The sequence below is a fragment of the Sarcophilus harrisii genome, chromosome 6, assembly GCF_902635505.1.
Source record: "Sarcophilus harrisii chromosome 6, mSarHar1.11, whole genome shotgun sequence".
Taxonomy (NCBI): Eukaryota; Metazoa; Chordata; class Mammalia; order Dasyuromorphia; family Dasyuridae; genus Sarcophilus; species Sarcophilus harrisii.
In genome coordinates, this window is record NC_045431.1 from 76352163 (window position 1) to 76376094 (window position 23932).

Genomic DNA, 23932 nt, shown 5'->3' on the forward strand with positions numbered 1-23932 from the left:
CTTGACCTCTAGCATAATTTTTAACATACAGGTAAATCAACATCTGTACCAGAAGTGTAAGCAGCCAGACAGATTTTAGATGAGGAGAATTGCAAATCCCTTACTTCCCATTTTACTTATGAACTTTCAGAACTGTTCTTAAGATATGTAGTTCAGATTATTTTCTTTCCTTAGTTTTTATGTTGGTACAAATACATCTGAGGAAGTATTTATTTTTTATTGTAAAATAATCTCTCTCTTGGCCATATTTGTAATGCTCAGTTGAATAAAAAAGGTGATTGCAATTTGCCTTCGTTCTCTTGGACAGAAAGCTTTTTCTGTCAGGGTATATGGCTCATATCTTTCCATTCAACTAAAAAGTATCTAGAAAAACAGGGCTCATTGTAGATAAAACTGGGCAGTAATTTTTCCCTCAGTGCAACTTCTCTCTCCCCCTTTTTGAACTATTTTTTTAGTGTTCCTTTTCTTACCAGGTATCCAGTGCTTCTATGTTGTTCTGTGTTCTAGAAGAAATCCAAAGGAATTAGATAAACTCAAGTGAGCTATGGGATTGGTGACACTATAGTGTCACAGAAAAAGAATAGGTTTTAGATTCAAATCCTGGTTCTGATTTTTTTTCCTTTTTTTATTCTTCCTTTCCTTTTTTGAGACAAATAGGGTTAAGTGACTTGCCATAGCTGATAAGTATTTGAGGCTAGATATGAACTTAAATTCAACTGACTCCAGGACTGGTATTCTATCCAGAGGATACTTAATTGCCCTGTTTCTATTTTTTCTATACATACCTGTGTGACTTTGAATCATCTCTGGGACACAATTTCCTTATTTTTATATGAGGAGGTTAGTAATATACATTCTTCAAGAGAGTGTCATCTCACAAAAATGACAGATGCCACAAGTATTCAGTGAGGTAGTTGACTGTCAGGGGTTCAGACATGAATAGAGGCCTGGGAGAACCAGCATACAATGTAGATACCCCATTATTGGAAAAGGTTTCCATCAATGTCATCTAACTAAGCCATGACTTTGTAGGGTGGTGAGGTTTCTCAGGAGAGCACCTGGCCTTACTAGGACAATTAGGGAAGGGGATAGGCTTGGATATTGGTACTACAGAGAACATTAGTTTTCTTCTTTGGCCTATCTTGACTTCCAGCTTGGACTAGGTTGGTTCCTTGAATACGACCCCATTTCCTTTTTTCCAATAGATTATCCTTTCCCATAACCTCAGTGATTTCCCCCATCACTAGACATATTTAGCCTTCTTCAGGGATATAACAATGGTAAAAAAAAAGTTGAATTTTTTGGGGGGGCAGGTCTTGCCCACACTGCTAATTCATTAATTCATTTATAGTGCAGCAAAAAGCATGCTTGTTTTGGAGTTAGAGGAAGTGAGTTCAAACCATGACTTCTGTCTGCCTTGCTGTATGACCTCAGGTAAATCACTTTCTTTCTGTGTTTCACTTTAGTTATCTGTGAAATGAAGGGCTTGAATGAAATAATCTTTGTTGCCTCTTCTAGTTTTAAATCGATGATCCTGTAGACTAGAATTCCTCTGATCTCTCTTTCAGCCCTAAAGCTCTGAACCAATGATCATGTCTGTGAACTTATGAACTACTCTGGATCTCATTTTCCTTATCCATGAAAGGAAGGGATTGGATTAGGTGACCTCTGAGTCTCTTAAGTTTCTAATTGGATCATCTTGTACCTTCTCCAAGAAGCATTGGCATTTTGAAGGAAATTGATATTGAAGAAAACTAAGCCTTAATAAATGAATCTGAAAGGAATTTGTGTGTCATCTGAGACCCATGTGGGGAAAATATATGTATTATTTAAATTGAAACCATATCATTACTCAAAATACATCATATAAAGTAATGAGCTTTCTGTTCTTTTAAAATTATGAATATCAAAAATATGGGCTTTCCTTTTGGATGTAGGATGTTGGCTGAATTCAGGTCTTACTGGCTCTAAGTCAAGCTCTCTAACTAGCTAATATTATTCCTAACTTCCCCAAAAAGGAAAAAAAACCTTACCCCTATCGGCCATGAGTCTGTGATCTGTGGTTTCTAGGCTAGTCTGGCAAAAGCACAGACATTTATCACTGGACATGCTTTTAATGTCTTTCCTACTTTGTAAGACCTGCCTTACCCTGTGCTTGGGTGGCAATTGATAGAGACACAAGTTGGAAGGGTCTCGGCTGCCATCCAGACCAGCTCCTCCACACATAGAAGGAATCCTGCTGTGATATACCTGAAGCAGATATCTGTATGGTGTGAGTCTCATTTCTCCAGGCACCCCACTCCACTGTGAGACAGATCAAATTGTAAGAAAGTTTTTCTGACTTTATTTCTTTGCCGTGTTCACTGGTTGCCCAGGTTCTGCCTTTTGGGTCAAAATCCCCCATGTCTAATCCTTCATCCATATGAAAATTCTTAATTTCAAGATAGCTATTAAGTATACTCTATTCGGACCCTGAGTTTTCTCTTCTCCAGAATAACTCTTCCTAGGTCTTTCAGCCAGTCTGTGGAAGGCATTGATTCATGGACTTTCACCATTCTGGATACTTTCCAGTTTATCAATGTCCTTCTTAAAGCATGTTGCCTAGAACTGATCACAGTCCTCCAAATGAGTTCTGACTAGGGTAGAGTACAGTGGGATGATAAGACTCTTGGGTAGCCAGTCTTTACCATTTCAGGATGATGCACCACACTAGGCTTCTTAGGGTGAACTACTCCAGAGAGCGCAACTCCCTTGGGCTGATTGTGTTCAAATGCCAAATGTAGGTTTGCCTAAAAGACTATTTTATGGAGAACTTATACAATGCAAGTGCTCACCCAGAGGTCAGACACTCTCAAGATCTCTCTGAGAATTTTGGTATTGAATATGACACCTGGGAGACACTGGGACAGGACCACCTAGCATGACTTGCCCAAACCAACAAAACTGCTGTTCTCTATGAGCAAAGCAGAAGTGCGGTAGCTCAAAAGGAACATGAGATGAGCAGATTTTGAGCAACTGGATTCCATATGTTCATGTGGATGATTTGTGTCTGACCTGTGGGTAGAGTCTTTTGAGCTTGTATTGGAATGATCAGCCATGGTCAGACACACTGTACATTGGCCCTGACATAATGGTCATTTGGGTGCTCTTTGAGATAATTATTAGTAATACCCAGAATGTGGGAGGATCAAATGAGATAAAATGGGTAAAATGTTTTATAAATCTTAAAGTTCTATAAAATGCAGATATTATTATCATTGGCATCATTTATATGTTTATATCATTTATAAGTTTATCATTTACATTTTATAAAATCATTTTATCACTTATAAAATTAAACTTCTATGTTCTTTACTACAGCCCTCTGGATTGTTGATCTCTTGCCTTTTCTGAGGCCATTCTGGAGTGAGCATACTCAGGTTGGTTGTAGACAGTATGCCACAGGACTGAGCTAAGACAGTGGATTTCTGATTGTGATTGGTTTTTGGCCTGAGAACAACAGGTGTATTAAGCATCTGTGATGTAATAGGCAATGTGCTAGATACTAAGGATACAAAGAAAAAAAGTGAAAATGTCTCCACTTTCAAGAAACTTTTATACTAATTGGGAGGATACAGCCTGTCAGCCAATACCAAATAAATACAACATAACTTGGTGGTGATGAAGTGTCAGTCACAACTGGGAACTGTCAGGGAAGGTCTCATGGAAGAGGTGGCCCTTGAACTTGGCATTTGAAAGGAATCCTGGGATTCTCTGAGTCTGAGATGAGGATTGTGAGTAGAAGAAACGTAGGAAAAGTCATGGAGATGGTAGATGAAATGCCTCATACAGGGAACAAGCTGGAGCTTGGTGAATGTAAAAGAGAATAATGGGCAACACCTACATTCTCTTCATTGCCTGACAACCTGTCCTTCTCTTAATTAGAAGCTGATAAAATTATAAAGACACCTTTTATAATTATGCATTATTTTTATGTGTTTTAGTGTTTATGGAGTTTTTCTCACAATAGTCCTTTGAAGTAAGTGGTATAAAATTATTTATACTTATTTTTCCAGAGGAGAGTACCGAGTCTCAGAGAGTAAAGACTGACTTGATGAAAGAGTCAGAGATAGGTCTTTTCTCTTCCCAGGTTGGACTCTTTCCACTATATTAGGCTGGCTTTTCAAAGCAGTAGAACAATACAGATGAAACAAATTAAAGCAAATGTTTGTCTACTCCCCTCCCTGTAACATTCAGTTTAGGGAAATCAGTTTAGATGCTAGATCTCTGATATTGTCTTTTAATTTTAGGGAACTTTTGATCATGAGAAATTGCATGTGTAAGAAGCAGATGAATAGTCTTGTTTTTACAAACTTTGAATGCATCGTAATAGTGTGTGTATGTGCCCACACACACACACACACACGTGTGTGTGTGCATATGTGTGTACATGGGGACACTGTGTCCAGATCTTATCCTTTACTGTTTTTTCCCCATCTGTCCTCTCTTCTCCTTCCAGTCTCCTTCTCTTTCTCCTTGCTGTTTATACTCCATGGCTGTATGTTTGGTTTTTGTGGATCAATTTAACTGTCTGGGGTTTATGTTTTTGTTTTTGTTTTTTTTTCCTGAGCTGACTCTTGCTGCTAATGAATGTGATCATTTATAGCTTGTCACTGAAGTCTAGGCGAGTTAAATAATTGAACAAGCTATGGAGGGTAAGATAGCTGCTCCTGTGTGGAGTGTCTTTGTTGCCATGGTAACACCCTTACTTGATTAAGGCAGCTGTTTGTCATTTTGACCACATGTGCGTCTAGCCCCGGCTGGAAGGAGAGCAGCATGAAGCAGTGGAAAGATTGCTAGATTTGGAGTCAGAATTTGAGTTCAAATCCTGTCTTTGCCACTTGTTAATGTGTGACCCTTGAAAAAAGCAATTTCTCTCTCTGGACCAAACAATCTTGAAGATACCTTCTAAAACTAAAGTACCTTGTCCATAGTAGACGCTTAACCAGTTATTTGTTAAATTCCTTTTTAAATATCTAGAGGCAGTGTGTAGAGAGCTTAGATAGAGAGCTTTTCTTAGATAGAGAGCTGAAGAGGATAGGAGCTGATAGGAGCCAAGAAGACCTGAATTCAAGATTTTCTTCTGGCTCAGTGACATGTCACACTAAGACTATAAATTACAGAGAAATTGCTAACCTGGTAGAGAGAATACCATCACCTGGCAACTCCCTATAGCAATGAAATTACAGATTCACCCCCAATTCCTATCTCTCTAAGGAAAGGATTCTTAACCTTAAATCTATGAACTTGTTTTTTTTTCCCTTCCATTATTCTGATCATTGTTTTTCAGTATAATTATTTTCCTTTACAATTTGATATTTTAATCTATACATTTAAAAACATCATTCTGAGAAGAGGTCAGTGAGCATCACCAGAATGTTAAATGATTCCATGAATCAAAAAAGTTAAGAATTTCTTTTCTGAAGTAGGATCCTAACAGGGAAGTATCCAAGGTGGAAAGGAAATCTACTTAGAAATAGGTGACTTTTGGAGGCAAAAACTTTTATATTCCTTTTTTTTTTTTTAATTTTTTTTATTTAATAGCCTTTTATTTACAGGATATATACATAGGTAACTTTACAGCATTAACAATTGCCAAACCTCTTGTTCCAATTTTTCACCTCTTACCCCCCCACCCCCTCCCCTAAATGTCAGGATGACCAGTAGATGTTAAAATATATTAAAATATAACTTAGATACACAATAAGTATACATGACCAAAACATTATTTTGCTGTACAAAAAGAATCAGACTCTGAATTATTGTACAATTAGCTTGTGAAGGAAATCAAAAATGCAGGTGTGCATAACTCTAGGGATTGGGAATTCAATGTAATGGTTTTTAGTCATCTCCCAGAGTTCTTTTTCTGGGTATAGCTAGTTCAGTTAATTACTGCTCCATTAAAAATGATTTGGTTGATCTCGTTGCTGAGGATGGCCTGATCCATCAGAACTGGTCATCATCTAGTATTGTTGTTTGAAGTATATTGATCTCCTGGTCCTGCTCATTTCACTCAGCATCAGTTCGTGTAAGTCTCTCCAGGCCTTTCTGAAATCATCCTGTTGGTCATTTCTTACAGAACAGTAATATTCCATAATTTTCATATACCACAATTTATTCAGCCATTCTCCAACTGATGGACATCCATTCAGTTTCCAGTTTCTAGCCACTACAAAAAGGGCTGCCACAAACATTCGTGCACATACAGGTCCCTTTCCCTTCTTTATAATCTCTTTGGGATATAATCCCAGTAGTAACACTGCTGGATCAAAGGGTATGCACAGTTTGATAACTTTTTGAGCATAGATCCAAACTACTCTCCAAAATGGTTGGATTCGTTCACAACTCCACCAACAATGAATCAATGTCCCAGAAAAACTTTTATATTCCAAAGGATTTTTTTTTTTTTTTGGCAAAGAACCTCTGGATTTGGGATTGGAAAATTTGATTTAGAATCTAGCTCTATTCCAGCCTGTGTGATTTTGGGAATGTCATTGTCTTGTCACTTGTCACTTGTCACTCATTGAGAAGATTGGACTGCATGACATCCCTTTTAGCTTTAAATGTTATGCTTCCTTGGAGTCTGGCCTTCGGGAGGAATTTAATCTTTCCAAGAACATTCTTATTCAGTCCCTGATCATCTAAGTGCATCTCCATAAAAATATAAATGCCTGTTCACTAGAAACAGGTATGTTTTGTTCTATTAGTAAAACCTCTTCTAAACTAGAGCCCTGAAGGGAAATTTGAGGTAAGCTTGTTTAGTGTGCTAAATCCAGAATCAGTTCTAATTTAATTGTGGATCTTATGAGTCTATGAATAGGGAAAGAAGGGAATGAGCATTTATATGGCACCCACAGTATGCCAGTTGCAGTGCTAAGGGCTTTCCAAATATCTCATATGATAATAGGGGGTATGGCTGATGTAGCTGATGGGAAAATCATTTAACCTTAGTCTTTTCCTTAGCTGTAACATGGGTGCAAAGGATGATGCTGAAACAATTATGGTGACTGAAGGTTCATTGTAATAGCAGAAAGACTTTATAGAGGAGATTACATTTAGAACAGTGCATCGATCTGGCAGAGATGATGTGATAGCAATTTTGAATTTATTAATTTTCAGGTGTGGAGTTATTTTCAGGAGTGGAGGAGTTATGTGAACAAAGGAAGGTAAGCAACTCAGTTCAACTATTATAAAATAAAAGTCGGGTCTACTGATATAGAAGAGCTAAAATAGCACAACTGACTAGTGAAACAGAACTCTGGTAGTTTTTATTTAATGAGTAAATACTTGGAAACCATCCTAGACCTCTTTTTATTTTTTAAGTCCCCTCCCCCAATTGCATGTAATGATTGTTTTCAATTTTTGTTTTCGTTTCAAGTTTTATTTACTTTTGTAAGATTTGAGTTCCAAATTTTTCTATGTCTTTCCCCTCCCTCCTCTCTTCCCAAGACAGCAAGCAATCCAGTACATGTTATACATGTACAATCATGTTATACCTATTTCCATATTAGAAATGTTGTGAAAGAAGAAATGGAACAAAAGAGATAAACCACAAAAAAGCAAAAACAACCAAAAAAGTAAAAATAGTATGCTCTGATCTTCATTCAGACTCCATAGTTCTTTCTCTGAATATAGATGGCATTTTCCATCACAAATCTTTTGGAATCTAGACCTCTTTTTAAAAATCATCATATCTTCTGTTTTTTCTATTACAGGAATTTTCTGATATTCAATCCTAATTGAATATGCCCTTGTAACAAAGATAAGTAGGCAAAACCAATCAAATCTTGTTCTATAGTCCTTTATTTTTTTCCTCTAAAAGCAGGGAGAGATTTCTCAATAGCCTTTTGAGAAAGAATTATATGATCAAGCTGGTATTGGAGAATAAAGAAATTGGAGGTAATGAGGATATCCAATCAATTAATCACCAAGCTTTTGCTAAGTAGTTACCATGTATTAGGTATTAGTACTAAATCATGGTCCTTGATGTCACAGAGCTTAAAATTCTAATGAGAGAGACAATAGCTTCACATATACATATGTATTTTCAGAATGTATCCAAAATGAATACAAGGTAGCTTGGGAGGAAATGTACCTGGAGTTGGGAATGGGACACCAGGAAGAACTTGACATAGGGGATGACAGTTGAGATAAGTCTTGAGGTCCTTATGATGAAGAATGTTGAGTAATGGTGAGGAAGGAATGCGTTCTGGGTGTGGCGGGACCCCTAACACAAAGGGATAGAGTGACATGTGGGTGAGAGCTAGTGAGTGGACCAGTGTGACGAAATCACAGATTTCTAGGAGGAGATTGAAGTGAAAGAAAACTGAAAGGTAGGAAGTCTCTAAGTTGTTTTTTGTTGTTGTTTTTAGATTTTCCATTTCTTTTTCTTTTTTAAAAATTTTTTTATTTTCAAAACATATGTATGGATAATTTTTCAACATTGACCCTTGCATAGCCTTGTGTCTTAGATTTTCCCCTCTTTCCCCCCCACCTCCTCCCATAGATGCAAGCAATGTAATATATGTTATACATGTTAAAATATATGTTAAATCCAATATGTATAAACATATTTATACAATTCTCTTGCTGCACAAGAAAAATCAGATCAAAAAGGAAAGTAAATGAATAAGAAAACAAAATGCAAGGGAACAACAACAAAAAGAATGAGAATGTTATGTTGTGATCCACACTCAGTTCCCACAGTCCTCTCTCTGGGTGTAGATGGCTCTCTTCGACACAGGATCATTGGAACTGATATCAATCATCTCATTTTTGGAAAGAGTTACGTTCATTAGAATTGATCATTGTATAATATTGATGTTTTCATGTACAATGATCTCCTGGTTCTGCTCATTTCACTTAGCATCAGTTCATATAAGTCTCTCCATGCCTCTCTAAAGTCATCCCGCTGATCATTTCTTATAGAACAATAATATTCTATAACATTCATATACCATAACTTATTCAGCTATTTTCCATGATGGGCATCCACTCAGTTTCCAGTTCCCTGCCACTACACAAAGGGCTGCCACAAACATTTTTGCACCATTTGGGTCCCTTTCCTTCAGGAAGTCTCTAAGTTAAAAAGAAATTTAAATATCAAGCTCTTGGAGGGCAAGGAAATTTCATTTTTGCCATTGTATTCCCATTGCCTAACATGGTGCCTGTCTGAAGATTAATAAATGCTATTAATCTGTTGATGACTGATAATTTTCTTTGAAGGGAAATTCCTTGATCCTCTCTTTTCCTTCATTGCTAAGCTTCTAGACAGCATCATCTTCACTTGCTGTAGATATTTCTTTAGGACTATCTTACTCTTGAAAGGTCTTTCACTCTTGCCTTTGTCTCACCTCCCTGTAGCCCAAACATTGCAGATCTTGTGTACTCTTATACATCTCATGCATCAGCTTCTGTCTTTGCACTCATACTGTAACCCTTCTGGTAAAGGTCCTCATCACCTTTCCCTTATCCTGTTTTAGTAGATTCCAAACTGGTTGCCCACCTCACCAATTCTTCCTTCATAGAGCTGCCAAAATAATCTGTTATTCCCACTCAGAATTCTGTAGTGGTTTCCCATTGTTTTAAATTAAGCTTAGTCTACCATTTAAGGACCTCTAAAACCTGATTGCAGATTGAACCTTTCTAAGCTTTTAATAGGTTCCCCTTCATATGTTCTACACATGCCATCCCCTCATGCTTGGAACACACTTCCTCCAAATCTTTACTTGTCAGAGGCTTTCTTTACTTTTAAAGCTCATTAAATGCCATCTTCCCAACAAAGATCTCCTTAATTTATCTTCTGTCCCCTCCCCACCTAATATTCCAGATGAAAATATTCTCCTTCCTCAGAATACCCTAGAACACTTTGTTTGGAACTCTCTTTTGCTCTCATTACGTAGAGCAGATACTTTTGCAAATAACATATCTTCTTTCAAAGACTAAAAGCAACAAGGTAGCACAGTGCCAGGCTGGAGTCAGGAACAGTCATCTTCCTGGGTTCAATTCTAGCTTGGGACTTTAGCTTTGTAATCCAGAGTAAGTCACTGGACCCTATTTGGCTCAGTTTTTTCATCTGTAAAATAAGCTGAAGAAGGAAATGGCAAATCATTCTAGAATCTCTGCCAAGAAAACCACAAATGGGCTCACGAAGAATTGGCTAAAAAACCAACCAAACCAAAAAACCCAACATCTTGAAGTCGGGAGGACTTGAGTTCAAATTTGACCTCAGACACTCAACAGTTCTAATTGTGTGACCCTGGGCAAGTCACTTAACTTCAATTGCCTCAGCAAGAAAAAAACAAAACAAAACACCTTGGCTGAACAAACAACAAAGTAGACTAAATTCCTGAAGGGGAGGGCTTAGGTTATTTTTCCTGTATTTGTATTCCTAGTAGCTAGAATAGTACCTTGTACACTGTTGCACACAGTAAATATTTATTGAATTGAAGATAGAATCATAAATATGTGACAGAATAAACAATTAGATTATCAAATCCCTTATCTGCTCCTTCTTAAAAAAATAAAAATTTTGTTTGAGAAAGGCTTACATTTTGCTGTTCAATCAGAGCATTTTAAATTGTTTAGTAGGTATCTGATGCAAATGCAATATATTCTTGGAGATATAAATACAAAATGAAACAGTTCTTGCCCCCAAGGAACTTATAATCTATAAAGAATGGATGAAAAGTATTTATCAAGCACTTACTATGGGTCAAGTGCTGTGCTAAAACATCTTATACACATACATGTATATATAAAACAAATACAAGATGAGTTTTAGAGGAAAATATTAGTGACTGAGAAGGGTAAAATTGTAGGATTGTAGATTTGCAGCTAGAAGGATTTAGAAGTCATGGAGTTCAACCTCCCTCATTTTAGAAATGAAGAAACTGAGAGTCAGAGAGAGAGACCCATCTTACCCAGGATCACACATCTAATAAATGTATGGGATTTGAACTCCAATCTTACTGACTTCAAATCTGGCATCCTATCCACCTTGGTACTTGGCTTCTTAGGAAAAGACTTCAAGGAGATGAAGGAAATCCGAAATTCTTATAGGGAGAAGGAGGGAAGGAATGCATTCCAGGTAGGACAAGTAGCCAGTGCAAAGTTATGGAGGTGGGAAATGAAGTCCTGGTTTAAAGAATAATAAAAATGCCAGTTTGGGCTATCTAGAGATTGTGAAAGGGGAATAAGGTATAGGAACACTGGAAATGTAGGATAAGACCATATCCTACCTGGTCTAAGTAGCCTAAAGGCTTTTATATCAAGCAGATATTGATACCTATACATAGATATCTGTATAACTATAGATAATAGATTTTATATCAAGCAGAAGGTAGATATTTTATGTTTACCAAAGAAGTATCTAACATTGGATTCTTCCTCCAAGTTTGAATATTTCCAAGTTTGAAACTTTAAAGCCTCCCTCCCCCACCTTGGCAGAAGTTGTTTGGCATTTTAGTTGTATAACTTTTAATCTTATCCATGGTATAAAAGAGATGTTTACTTTATGCAAATTGATTCTGTAATTATGCGATCAAAAGCCACACAAGTCTAGCTTTCCCCCAAAGCTATGCATTTGGTGATTCAACTGTGTTGTCTATAGGCTGTGGAGAAGGAAAAAAAAATTAAAAAGACATAATCCTTGTGAAGTTAATTTTTAATATCTTAAAATTATTTAAGATAATTAAATCTTCCATCTATTCTTCTATCTATCTTTGACAATTAGAATATGAATTTTTTAGACTTTAAACAATGGTTTATTACCCCGCCACAGTTCTTTGGATTCTTTTCATCTGTTCCCCAAGAGGAAGAGAAAAGAATCATCTTGCTATGTTCACATAGACAATCAGCTTTACCTTCTTTGAAGGTCTTAACTTTATTTATGTTGAAGTTTATTATGATTCATGGTTTCTACCTTGAACTGTTATACCATTTCAAAGAAGGATGCTGAATATTGCCCCCCCCCAAAAAAAAATGTCAGAGATCCCATTGGCCTTTTTTACATAGAGGTTTTATGAAAGCAGCATAACATATTGAAAACATAGTACTGAAACAGCCAAAGAAATAAGCATTTATTAAGCTCCTACTGTGTGACAGACACTGTTAAGCACTGAGGATATAAAGCTTGCGATAGAAAAATGAATATGAGTTCAGTTTATAAAATTACTAATCAAGTTCCTATTATGGGTGAAGGCCTGTGGACACAAAGACAAAAAGAGAACATTTCCTGCCCTTAAGAGGCTTATATTCCTTCTGGAATTGGAATTAGAGAACTGGAGATTGGGTCTTGGACATTTCTCTATGGTGTCGTATAAGTTGGCTTTACTTCTCAGGACTGAAGTTTTCTTGTCTGTAAAATGAGAGGGTTAGACTAGATGACCTCTTCCAGGTCTAGATTTTGTGATTTATATTAAAGAGACTCAGACTAGAGCCTTGAGTGTATTGCCTTTTTTCTCCATCTCTGTCTTTGTGAGAACAGACTGTCTTGTCAGTAGAGAATGACCACAAGGGGCCAATTTTGTCACTGGCTGGAAGTACATTGAAGGATGACTGCATTCAGATACATTATAGCTGTAGCCTGACAGCTAAGTAAATATGGATAAATGATAATTTGGCCTGCTGGATTTTGCCACCATCTTTTTCTCAGGTTTGATTTATGCAGGAGTACTTTTCATTGGACTCCTATAAAACATACAGCTAAACACATTTTCCTTCTTACATGGTGATTTGAGAAAGGCAGATTGGGAGACTGGAAAAATCTTTGTCTCAGATATCCTGGATAAAAGTTTGATGGTAGTCAAGAGAGTTAAGAAATTTGTGAAAAATGTTGAGGATACAGAGCTGTCATTTAGTAGTTAAATGGTTTAAACAGGTTTCAGAAGAATTATAAACCTTCAGTAATCATAACATAGTGCTCTAAACTATGAATAATAAGAGAAATGCAAAATAAAACATCTCTGAAGTTTCACCTCATTGACAGCATATGATAAAAGGTGATAAAAGATTTAGGGGCTGCAAAAGAGACACGTGTTGATGATGCTCTAAACTGGAAGCAGTGCAGGATAGGGAATTGGCTGGATGTCAGCATGGCTAGAAAAGGATTTGGGGAATCTTCCCAATGGAAAATTGCTGTAAGCTGTTGTAATAATGTAATAATCTTGAAATAGATAGAACCATAGGAAAATAATATTATCCAGTAGTTTCAGTAATGTAAATGAAAACACTCTAAAGGTGGCTGAATTTAGAGTAAAAACAACAACCAATAATGATTCCAGAGGGGAGATGAAATTGCTTCTCTGAGTGAGAGATACAGGGTGCCACAGGTTCTGAATGCTGAATATGATGGTCAACATAGGCATGATGTTGATTTCTCTCAATTAATGGTTTTTCTCTGTGAATAAACTTCGATTGAGGTATAAATATATGGCAAAATAGCTACAGGATAAAGAGCAAACATTCATAAAATTTGAAAACAAAACAAAAAAAGAAGGGAGGCAGCTAAGTAGTTATTGTAGACTTTGTCAAGGTCAATCCTATTGAATTCTATCATTCTTAAAAATAGACCTCAGCCTATTTACTTTTTAAGAACAATTGTCCCATTTTAGTAATGCTTTTTATTTTTAACAAATCTCATTTGTTTCTGAATAGTTACCTCCTTCTCTCCTACCAACTGAACTATCCCTTTTAAGAAAGATTTACAAAGAAGTCGGAGGTGGGGGATTGGGGATAGGGGAATGAGGGTGAGTAGCAGTTTAGCAGAACTAACTGATCCTTGAACCATGGCTGGCAATATTTGTAGTATCCCATCTCTATAGTCAATCCTCTGCCTCTCTGATGAATGAGGAAGGTGCATTTTCTCAACTCTTTCCAGGAATAATTCACATATTTAAAAGAGCAAAATGAAGCAGAGTAAATTGTATTGTAAGTCAGGTAATAAGACAAATGATAGATGGAAAAATTACCACAGATGTGCTTGAGGAAAGCTGGTTTGGTTTTGGGTGCTGGTCCAGAAAGAAAGAAATATTGAGGGAAGAATTCATTTAGAGGCTCATGAATGATTGATTCAGCTAGTTATTTTTTCTGTCATTGTCTAAATTATGTATTTTTAGAAAGAAGGGGTAGGATTGATAGGATTTATATACATATAATCTGCTTTACTTTTTTCATTCCCTAATGGAAGCTGTTCTTGAACATTTGAAATCATCACAAAACTGGCTTTCTTTTAATTCAAAGACCTTGCATCATCTTATTTTCCCCACCCTCCCCCTTCAATGCAGAATATAGATGAAGGTCCAATCCAGATAGGACAAGGACTAAATTTTATTTAGGTGTTTCACTTCTTTGGGAATTATTTATCAAAGGAGTAATACATCTTTGTTATTTATTATAGTTATGGATGCCATGGAACAGGCCTGGCTTCTCAAGGGCTATGCTGGCAGAGTATACGAGCTGGCAGCCTCTATACCACACTGAAAAGCTTTAGAGTATTGGCTGGCCCCAGGATGGACAGTAAATCTGTTATTTAAAAAACCAGCCTGGCTAATTTTGAAGGAGCTTATCATGCCAGTGATCAAATTGTAGATCTTTGAAACACTAAAGGGGATGGATGCAATTATTAGGTGTTTCTGTCCAGTGGCTTTGGGATTCTTGGTAGAAATAAAAATGATAATAATCAATATTTTATCTAAAGCATTTTATAGTATGCAGAGCTTTTTATTCACAAACAGCATTGTAATACAGGTCCAGGCAAATGATATTGTCTCCATTTTACAGATGGAAAAACCAAAGCCTTGAAAACCTTTAAATATAACTACGACCGACAACTTGGTGTAATGACTAGAGAAACAGCTTTGGAATTGAAAAGTCCTGGGTTCAAGTTCTGTTTTTTTGACATACTGGCTGTTTTCTTGAAATGATCCTTGAGCAAAATGACTGAACAAACTCAATCTTCTTGATTCCAAGCTTAGCAGTTGAAACACTGCAGCACCTACTTGTGCTTTCTTACCCCCATGCCTTTGCCAGAGCTTTGGAATACATTTCTTTTTCCCAGCCTTTTTACATTCTTTTGTCTGTAATTCACTTTTGAACATAAACATATTATTTTGTATTTTATTTAATTATGTATTTTTCCTATTTTCCTAGTAGAGCAGGAGCTTTTAATCATCTGTCATGCACCCCTTCGGCAGTCTGGTGAAACTGATGGACTTTCCAGAATAATGTTTTGTTGCCTCCATTCATAATTGAAAGAGTATTAAATTTCAGCTGGAGGTTAGTGAAAGTGAACATGAAGGTTGTTTTTTTAATTATTCAAGTTCAGGGACTTCCTGAAATCTCCCCACAAAGTCCTTGGGCATCCACAGATCCCCACTTAAGAATTCCTACCCACAGAGTACTTCAGGAGAGGGGAGAACATGTATCTTTTCTCAATTGTTTTATTTCCACAGGTGCTCAACAGAGTGTTCTTCTCAAAGAAAGTGATGTGGAAAGAGTGTAGGATTGGGGGTTGGAGAACCTAATTTGAATCCCAGCTCTTCCATTACTACCTTGCTGACCTTAGAAGAAGGTCATTTTAAATTTCTTGGTCTCTGTTTATTTATGTGTAGAATAAAAGGGTTGGATTCCTACCATTCATAATTCACAGTTCATATTTATATAGTGCTTAAGATTTCCAAAATGTTTTATTTTTAAAAACATGATCTCATTTGGCCCTCAAAACAACCCAGCAAAGTAGATGTGAATATTTGGTTCATTTTATATATGAAGAAATGGAATGGTTTTTTTTCCATTTTATAGATGAGGAAATTGAAAAGTTAAGGGATGAAAGTCATGTAAGTCAAGGCTTCTTAAATTTTTTTCACTTATACCCCTTTTCACATGAGAAATTTTTATGTGATGCCAGATATATAAAATAGGTATGCAAATTAAACATTTACTGATAATAAATCATAATTTCACAACCCTCACATTCAGTTATGACACCCCATATGGGGGTCATGAATCACAGTTTAAGAAGCTGGACTAAGTGATAGATCATAAAGCTAACAAAGTTGTTTGAGACAGGATTTGAACACAGCTCTTCCTGGTCCCATGTTCAGTGCTTTAGACCCTGAACCACACTTGATCCCATCTTTCTCTATAGCATGAATACTGTAGATTATTAAGAAACTTCTTAAGGAAGTCCTCTTCCTTATTCCCAAAGGGGGAACTGTTAACTTCAGAGCCCTATAGTAACATAGTAATGGGCATGGAACTCTAATGCAGTGTCTGCGTGTTTATATTTTACTGTCGTCCTGGGGTTTTGAGCACTTCAAGTGTTATAAAGCAAATTTAGTATTAAGCTAATTATGCTGGTTCTAATGTACTTGGGAGCCCAAGGTGTTGTAATTAATCCTATGCTAGCAGCCCTTTTAAATGAGGACAAGGGTAATTTTTAGGTCCTTCATCTGTTTAGTCCTAATTATGGCCATTTGGAAAGCTTTGGTGTAATGTTCTATTGATTTGTATTTTTTTATTAAGCAGTCGAGATTGAGTGACCCCAAGTGATCAGCCTTTTAGCTTCTCAGATAGGACCCAGTTTTTGCAAAGGAGTTAACTTTACTGTCATCCATATTCTGCTTAGGCTTTTGCACAGTCCATCCCTTATGCTCAGAGTACTCTTTCTCTTCTCCTCCAGCGCTTAGCTAGGTTCCTCAGGATCATAGTTCCATAAATCTATTTAGTGTTAGAAGGTAGTTTTTTTAATCCCCTCATTTAACAAGTGAGGAAACCAAGGTCCAGTTTCTACAAGGGATTTTTGCCAATCCCTTTCAATCCTACTCTACCTGTTGTCCATGAACTCCTCTTAAAATTTCTTTGGATATTTTTTTCATTTACTTCTTTTAGGTGGGTAGTACTCTTCCTTTAGGATGGGGGCTACTTGAAGACAGGAATTATTTCCTTTTTTTCTTTGTGTTCTAGCTCTTAGTATAGTGCCCTGCATGTAGTTGGTACTTAATAAATGTTTGTCAAATTGTATGAAATGAAGATGGGTTTAGCTCTTAGTGAATGGTAAATAGATGTCATAATTGTAACAAAACACTTCCTTACTCCTCCATGATGATTACAGTATTATTGATCCTCTGGTAGTGATTGTTAGGGCCCTTGGGTGTAAGGATAAATCATCAAAAGAGTCTGAATTAATATAGGATGAGAAGTTGCATGTGATTATGGCAACTTGATCAATTTTGGTGACCAAGCCTGATAAATCAGCTTTCCCAGTTTTAGAATGCATCATCTACAGTATGACCCTGAATGACCTTAGGTACCATACTGAATGCAGTCCCTAGCAGTAAAGATTGGAAGCATGTGGAGGACAGCAGAAGATAGACGCTCTGTGTCCTCTGGAATGGATATCCTTTCCCTCCAGTGTAACATCTCTCCTCTCCTGCCAAAAGAGGGAAAGTGATATCCATCTCCATTTTGTCACCATTCATTTACTCTACAACCTCTTGCAGTCTTTTCTCTACCTTATTTCTCCTGCAGATTTCATGGCACTGCTCTGACTTCTCCTCTCCTCTCCTCTCCTCTCCTCTCCTCTCCTCTCCTCTCCTCTCCTCTCCTCTCCTCTCCTCTCCTCTTCTTTTCAAAGATACTAGAGTTGCTTGCCATTTCCTCCTCCAGCATATTTTACAGTTTAGGTAACAGAGGCAAAGTAAATTAAGTGACTTGCTTAGAGTCACACAACAAGTAAATGTATAAAGCTGGATTTGGACTTCTACTTTGCACCTATAGCTTGGGTTGCCCCTCCAGTCACCTATCCCCTAATATCCTATTCCTCCCTTCTTTTTTCCTGCCTTCTTTTGTGTGGTGTCTCCCCCTTTAGATTGTAAGCATCTTGAGGTCAGGGACTGTCTTTTTTATTAATTGTATCCCCACAGTGCCTGGCACATAGTAGGTGCTTGAAAATGTTTACTAGATTGGATTAGATTAACAAAAGTTTGTCGACTTATTGGAATGTCACCCCCCTTCTGACTTCGATTATTTGGTAAAATCTATTCTCCTTGAAATCAAGACAGATGGCAGCTGGTGGTTGTAGGCAGAAATTCATCTGTTTTCTCTGTCATTTTCAGAGAAAGTGCTGCAGTTGTGCTTTACAGCAGCGAATTGCACAATCAGCCGTGATGAATGTATGAGCATTTTTAATTAGTCTGCATGCCCTCTTTCTAATGCAATCAGAAACCTTCCATCTGAGTAGATTTAGAATCATTCATTTATCATCCTCAGAGCTGGATAGAAAACCTTTCTCTTCCAGCCTCCAACTTAAAATCCCTGATTGAGACGGGTTTGTTGTTTTTTTAAGTGCCCGGAGTATATATCTATAGAAGCATACATTTTGAGTAGATAAATGTAAAAGTAGAATGTTCTAATTGAAATTAAAATGTTAAAATGTGGATAGTCCCAGATCTCACAAGCTCATTGAGATAGCGTGTTGTAGTGGAATAGAATATAAGCTCTTTGAGGGAAGGGACTACCTTCCTTCCTTCCTTTTTTTTTTTTTTTTTTTAAATATTTGTATGTTTGGGTTTCAACAAGATCCTGACAAAGCTGAATAATAAATTCTTGTTAGTTGATGGAAAGATTACTGGATTTCATGCCACTGGGACTCAGGGTTGAGATTCCCTTATCCAGAAAAATGAGATTTCTAAGTTCCTTCCAGCTCTGACATTCTGTGATCTTTAATACCATTAAGATTGTTCCTCCTCCTTCTCCTTAGGATTGCTTAACATGGAAGCTCAGCAACTCTTCATTGAAAAGTCTGGGTATTCCAGAGTACTTAAGTGGTGCAGTGGATAGAGCAACAGTCCTGGAATCAGGGAGATCTGACTTTAATCTGGACCCAGACACTCACTAGCTTGCCTGGGGGGAAAAAGCAAACCCTGCCAACAAAACAAAAAGTCTGGTTATTTCTAATTTGAATCTCTGAATTCACTAAATAAAAATAAAGATGACTAAACATATACACAGTGATAACCCAGTATATTGCTGCTGTCTCTATTGTCAAGAATTTCTGATTTCAAGGAGTGCCTTTGACCTGTGCTTTCTTTGTGACTGTGGATAAGTGCATGAATTATGCTCCTGTCAACTCTCCATTAAGAGCGTAATTGAAGAAAAGGTGCTATTCTTCACTGGTAGAGTAAGTTCCTAAGTTGTAACCCCCTTTATTGATGAAATCCTAGGTCTTGTTCCAATCTGTATCTTTACCAATATGATTATCCATCTGCTGAGCTGATTTGTGCTTTGGAAGGAGTGATTGAATTTAGGGAGTAAAATTAGAAAGCCACATGCTTTGCTTTCTAACTTCATGAAGAAACCACTAAAAGAAAGAGGAATATTAACATGCCCTGTTGGTCTGGATTGAAAACAGTTCTTTAAAAAGAACAGTGAACTTCTAAAAAACAAGAAAAATAAAAGCAAGAATTAAAGGTAAGGAGAATCTCAGTTTTTACTGGTTCACTAAGATTCCCATCTTTGAAGTAGACCAGTTTAGAGATTTTCTTCTCAATTCACTTCAACAGTTGAGAGATATTTTGACAAGTGTCAAAATAAAGTTGCATTTCTCACTTCTCTTTTAATTGCTGTCTCTCTTTCCTCCCAGAGAAGCACTATGGAGGGTTCTGGTCTTTTAGGGATAAGATCTGGGTTTGAGTCTCTCCAACATGCACTAGTCTTGTGACTCTGGCTAAGTCATTTAACCTCTCAGCCTCAGTGTCTCAGTGCTCTCCTCTATAGTATGAGATAATAATATCTCATTCTATTATATAGTATATCTATTATATAGATATATAATTATATATAATAATATAACATTGAGGCTTTTTATGCCTCATTGTGTTCTTGTGAGAAATGTTTTGTACAGTTTCAAGTATTGTTGAAATGTGTTATTACACTGTAATCTTGTCTTTATCTTGGTTCTAGATTTTACAATTTGAGTTGATGAGGTAAGATAATTCTTAGTTCCAAGTTAACACTTTGAACATCCTGTATTCTCTGCCTATCAATTTTCCTCATTTATTATTCTTGTGAGCTGGAGGAATTTGGGTAAAAATAGCATCTCTAGTATCTGTGATCCTATGGGTATGATTTGTATATCCAGTGGGGTCACATTCTCTTTTCAAAGATTAATCAGGGCAGCCTACTCTACTCTGATTGGCTAGTCTGTCATCGGATCTATTGTGTCTGCCCAGACGACCGTAGCTTTTGAATTGGGACAGAACTCTAATCAGGAGTGTCCAATTATGGAACATGGGCTCTGTTGGGTCTGAAAGACTCCCAAGTGCCATTGACCCTGACGCACATGTTGGGAAATATTTACCAAGATAAATAAAAATACAATAGAACATTGGTTTCTAAAGCTGCAGGGCTCCTTTATGTACAGTTTAATGCCTTCCTGTTTCTATTTGAGTTTGACACCACTGATTTCCTCAGTTTGAATAGAAGAAACTGTGTAACTGTCTAAGGTCACACAAGTAGCAGTTCACAGAGAAATCAGAATTTGAACTCAAGTGCCCATCTGTGCTTCACACCTACCTTAGTCCTTTTGCCATATACCTTCCTGAGTTCAGACCTGGCCTTAGATTTGTCTTAACTGGGTAAGTCACTTACTCAGTTTCCTCATCTGTAAAATGAACTGGAGAAGAAAATGGCAAACCGCTCTGGTATCTTTGCCAAGAGAACCCCCAAAAGGGGTCATGAAGAGTTGGACGGGACTGAAAAATGACTGAAGGGGAGGAGTACCCACCTTGATGAAACCATAGATACTCAATGCAGTAGAGATGGAAAGAATTCTCTCCTTCAGTACGCTTTGAAATGGCAACCTGAGACCCAGAGAGATTGTGACCTGCCCATGTTCACATAGCATGCAATAGCATAGCATTGATTCTGTGATTTTTAAACCTATTGTTCTTTTCATGATACTATGGAGACATAGTACAAACTCTGAATTTATCTTCCACCAGCATACCTGCTTTCTCTTCATTTAAATTGTGGTCAGGAACTTGATCAGCAGAGCTCTCTGTATGGTCCCGAACACATGGAGCAGGTCCCTCAGGCTCTTGAGGAACTCTGAGCATCATCAGCTTTAAGGAGATGCTTCATGGTGAGATTTTTTTCCCAGCCATCCCAGCATTTCTGCAGTAGGAATCTCACTTGTGTGCTTATGCTGAGTTGAATTGTGCTCCAGGCAGATTTGTCTTCCTCTCCAGGAACGGCAACTGCCCTTCCAAATAATAAAAACAACTTTTGATAATGAGTTAGATCACAGTGGGAATGATAGAGTCTTGTTCTGTGGCATCCCCAGCTCATCAAGTGGAGATTTGGGGGGGTGGGATTTCCTCCAAAAGCCATCACAAGTTAAACCAAGAATCATCTTTAAAAGAAGCTCTTTCCCAACAGAAATAAACAAGGTTTTGAGAACAGGTGATTTGTAATTAGCCGTTTGTTGGGGCCCTTTTTGAATTTGCAGACAAGGCCCCAGAGTGCTGTAGTGTATCTATTTTTAGTTGTCCAGATACTTAAAATATACTATCATCTTATTCAGGGTCATGTCAGCATTTTTCCATTTTCCCTGGGTACATGTGTGTCCACCGATTAGCCTTACTACAGCAATTATAGTTCAACCTAAGATGATTCTTCTTCAATCTGGAGGACATTTAAAGTGCTTTGTTATTATAAAATTTCATGTAATAAACTGTGCTATTAAAGGCTATTGCAAGCTTACACATATCAGAGTTCAGTAGAGATGAACAGGAGGTTCTAGAAATAGACTATATGAGTGAGATCTTGATTTTTGTTGTTTCAGGTTTTCATCAATCACTGTTGAGTTTTCTTCCAATTTAAATAAAATAGACTTATGTTGAAGAGTTAATACTAGCATTTCATTAGAATGACATCTTAACCTTGGAAATATCTTGCGAATTTGGTTCTGGGAATAGGTAGAAGCATAGGAAGACATTGGTTTCTTCTACTTACACTGACCCCAAGTAATTTTCTTTCCCCTTCTGGTATGGCAGCATTTGGCAAATACACATACGTGTATTTTATGTATATACACACACACACACACATACAGTGTGAGCTCTATGTCTAATTTTTAACCTTTAAGGCAACTTACTTATTATCCACAACCAGTAACATTCAGATAGAGGAGAAAACTCTCCCACAAATTACTTTTTCATTTATTCAACAATCATTTATTAAACATATACTATCTACAATTTCCTAGAGATTGAAAAATACAATGAAAGTCAGTTTTTATTCTCAGGAGGCTTACATGCTAATGAAGAGATACAGTATTAGCCTGAGAAATAAATACAAAGTAATGTTATTAGATTGAGGAAACTATCTGTAAGAAGGATGAATTGAACCCCCAACCCCATTGTTTTACTTGTTTTCACTTAACAAACATTTATTTTTTCTCGTGCACCTCCCCCATCCCTCTTTTGGGGATGGAGAGGAGTGGAGAAAAACAGGTTTTGTGACAAATACACATGGTCAAGTAAAACAAATTCCTTTTGAGTCCATTTCTGTCAGTACGAAGGTAGCATAATTCACCTTCATTTTTCTGGACTCAGAGTTAAACATGAATTGGTCATAATTTTTAAATCTTTAAAATAGTTTTGATGTGGGAAAGATTCCTATCTTTGATTCCCAAACCCCTCTAGTTAATGTAATTACCCTTTGACTCACAAATCCTGGTCCTTTTGAATTCCAATAGAAGATCTGGACCTGTCCTAGCTCCACCCGGATCTGAGCCAACTTTGGGGCCACACCCAAAAGCCCCTTGAGCTAAATCTCCCATTATAAAAGGGAGATGTTGGGACCCCCTCTTTGCAGAGATTCCAAACATGCTAGCCATGTGAGGACCCTCTGTCCACTGGACCCTCTGTCCGGTGCCCTCCTTATCTCTACCTTCACCTGTCTCCTTACTTCCAAACCCAATAATAAACCTCTTTTATCAATCTAGCTCTTGGGCCAATAAATGCCTTTATTGGGGACTCGTGCCGCTACTAGACCTCATTTACTGCCGTGTCCTTGCACAGAATCCAAGGGGGGTTACAGGGGAGCTTTGCTTGACTCCTTGTACCCCAAGACTGCCACTAGACCTCAACTAAACCTAATTTAGTTACCCCAAATCTAGACCTCAACAATTTTATTTTATATAATAGTTTATGGTGTTAATATTGAACAAATGATTCTGCTCATTCATTCTTTATCAGTTCATACACCTCTTCCCAGATTCTTCTGAAATCATCTTTTTCATCACTTCTTATAGCACAATAATTCATTTACATTCATATATCATAGTTTTTTCATTCATTCCTTACCTGAAAGGTTTCCCCTTAGTTCCCAGCTCTTTGCTATCATAAAAAAGTTGCTACAATTTTTTTTGTACTTATGAGTCCTTTTTCTCTCTTTCTTGTCTTTGGAGGTATAGACCTAGAAGTGGTAGCTGTAGGTCAAAGATTAAGCACAGTTGAGTGACTTGGGAGCAGAGTTTCAAATAGTTTTTTTTTTTTTTAAATAAAAACTGGCACAATCTACCAAGACTGCATGAAAGCATTGTTTTGCTATAGCCCCTCTAACATTTAACATTTTGGAATCAAATTTTCCATTCTTATGGGTATAAGGTAGCACCTCAGAATTGCTTTAATTTTGATTTATCTTATTAGTACTTTCTTTCTTTCTTTTTTAAATGTGGCTGTTGATATGAATTGAACCTTAACTGAAGCTAAGATGATCATTGAAAGAGATAAGGAGGGGAGTGCATTCCACACAGAGGCAAGAAATGGGATCTACTTGGATAATTTGGCTGCCACACAGAGTGTGTAAAAGGAACAATGAAAAATTA

The 23932-nt window shown here is 37.1% G+C and overlaps 1 protein-coding gene across 2 annotated transcripts in view; it reads left to right on the top strand.

The window, feature by feature from the left end:
• FAM160A1 (family with sequence similarity 160 member A1) overlaps window positions 1-23932 on the top strand; it is a 360515-nt gene that overhangs the window by 129665 nt on the left and 206918 nt on the right. Inside the window, exon 3 of one of the 2 annotated variants that reach the window (XM_023505946.2) lies at window positions 7159-7205. The exons of the other annotated variant lie outside the window; for it this stretch is intronic. The gene's annotated coding sequence lies outside the window, so the exon portion shown is untranslated. The remainder of the gene's footprint in view (window positions 1-7158; window positions 7206-23932) is intronic. 2 annotated transcript variants of the gene reach the window in all.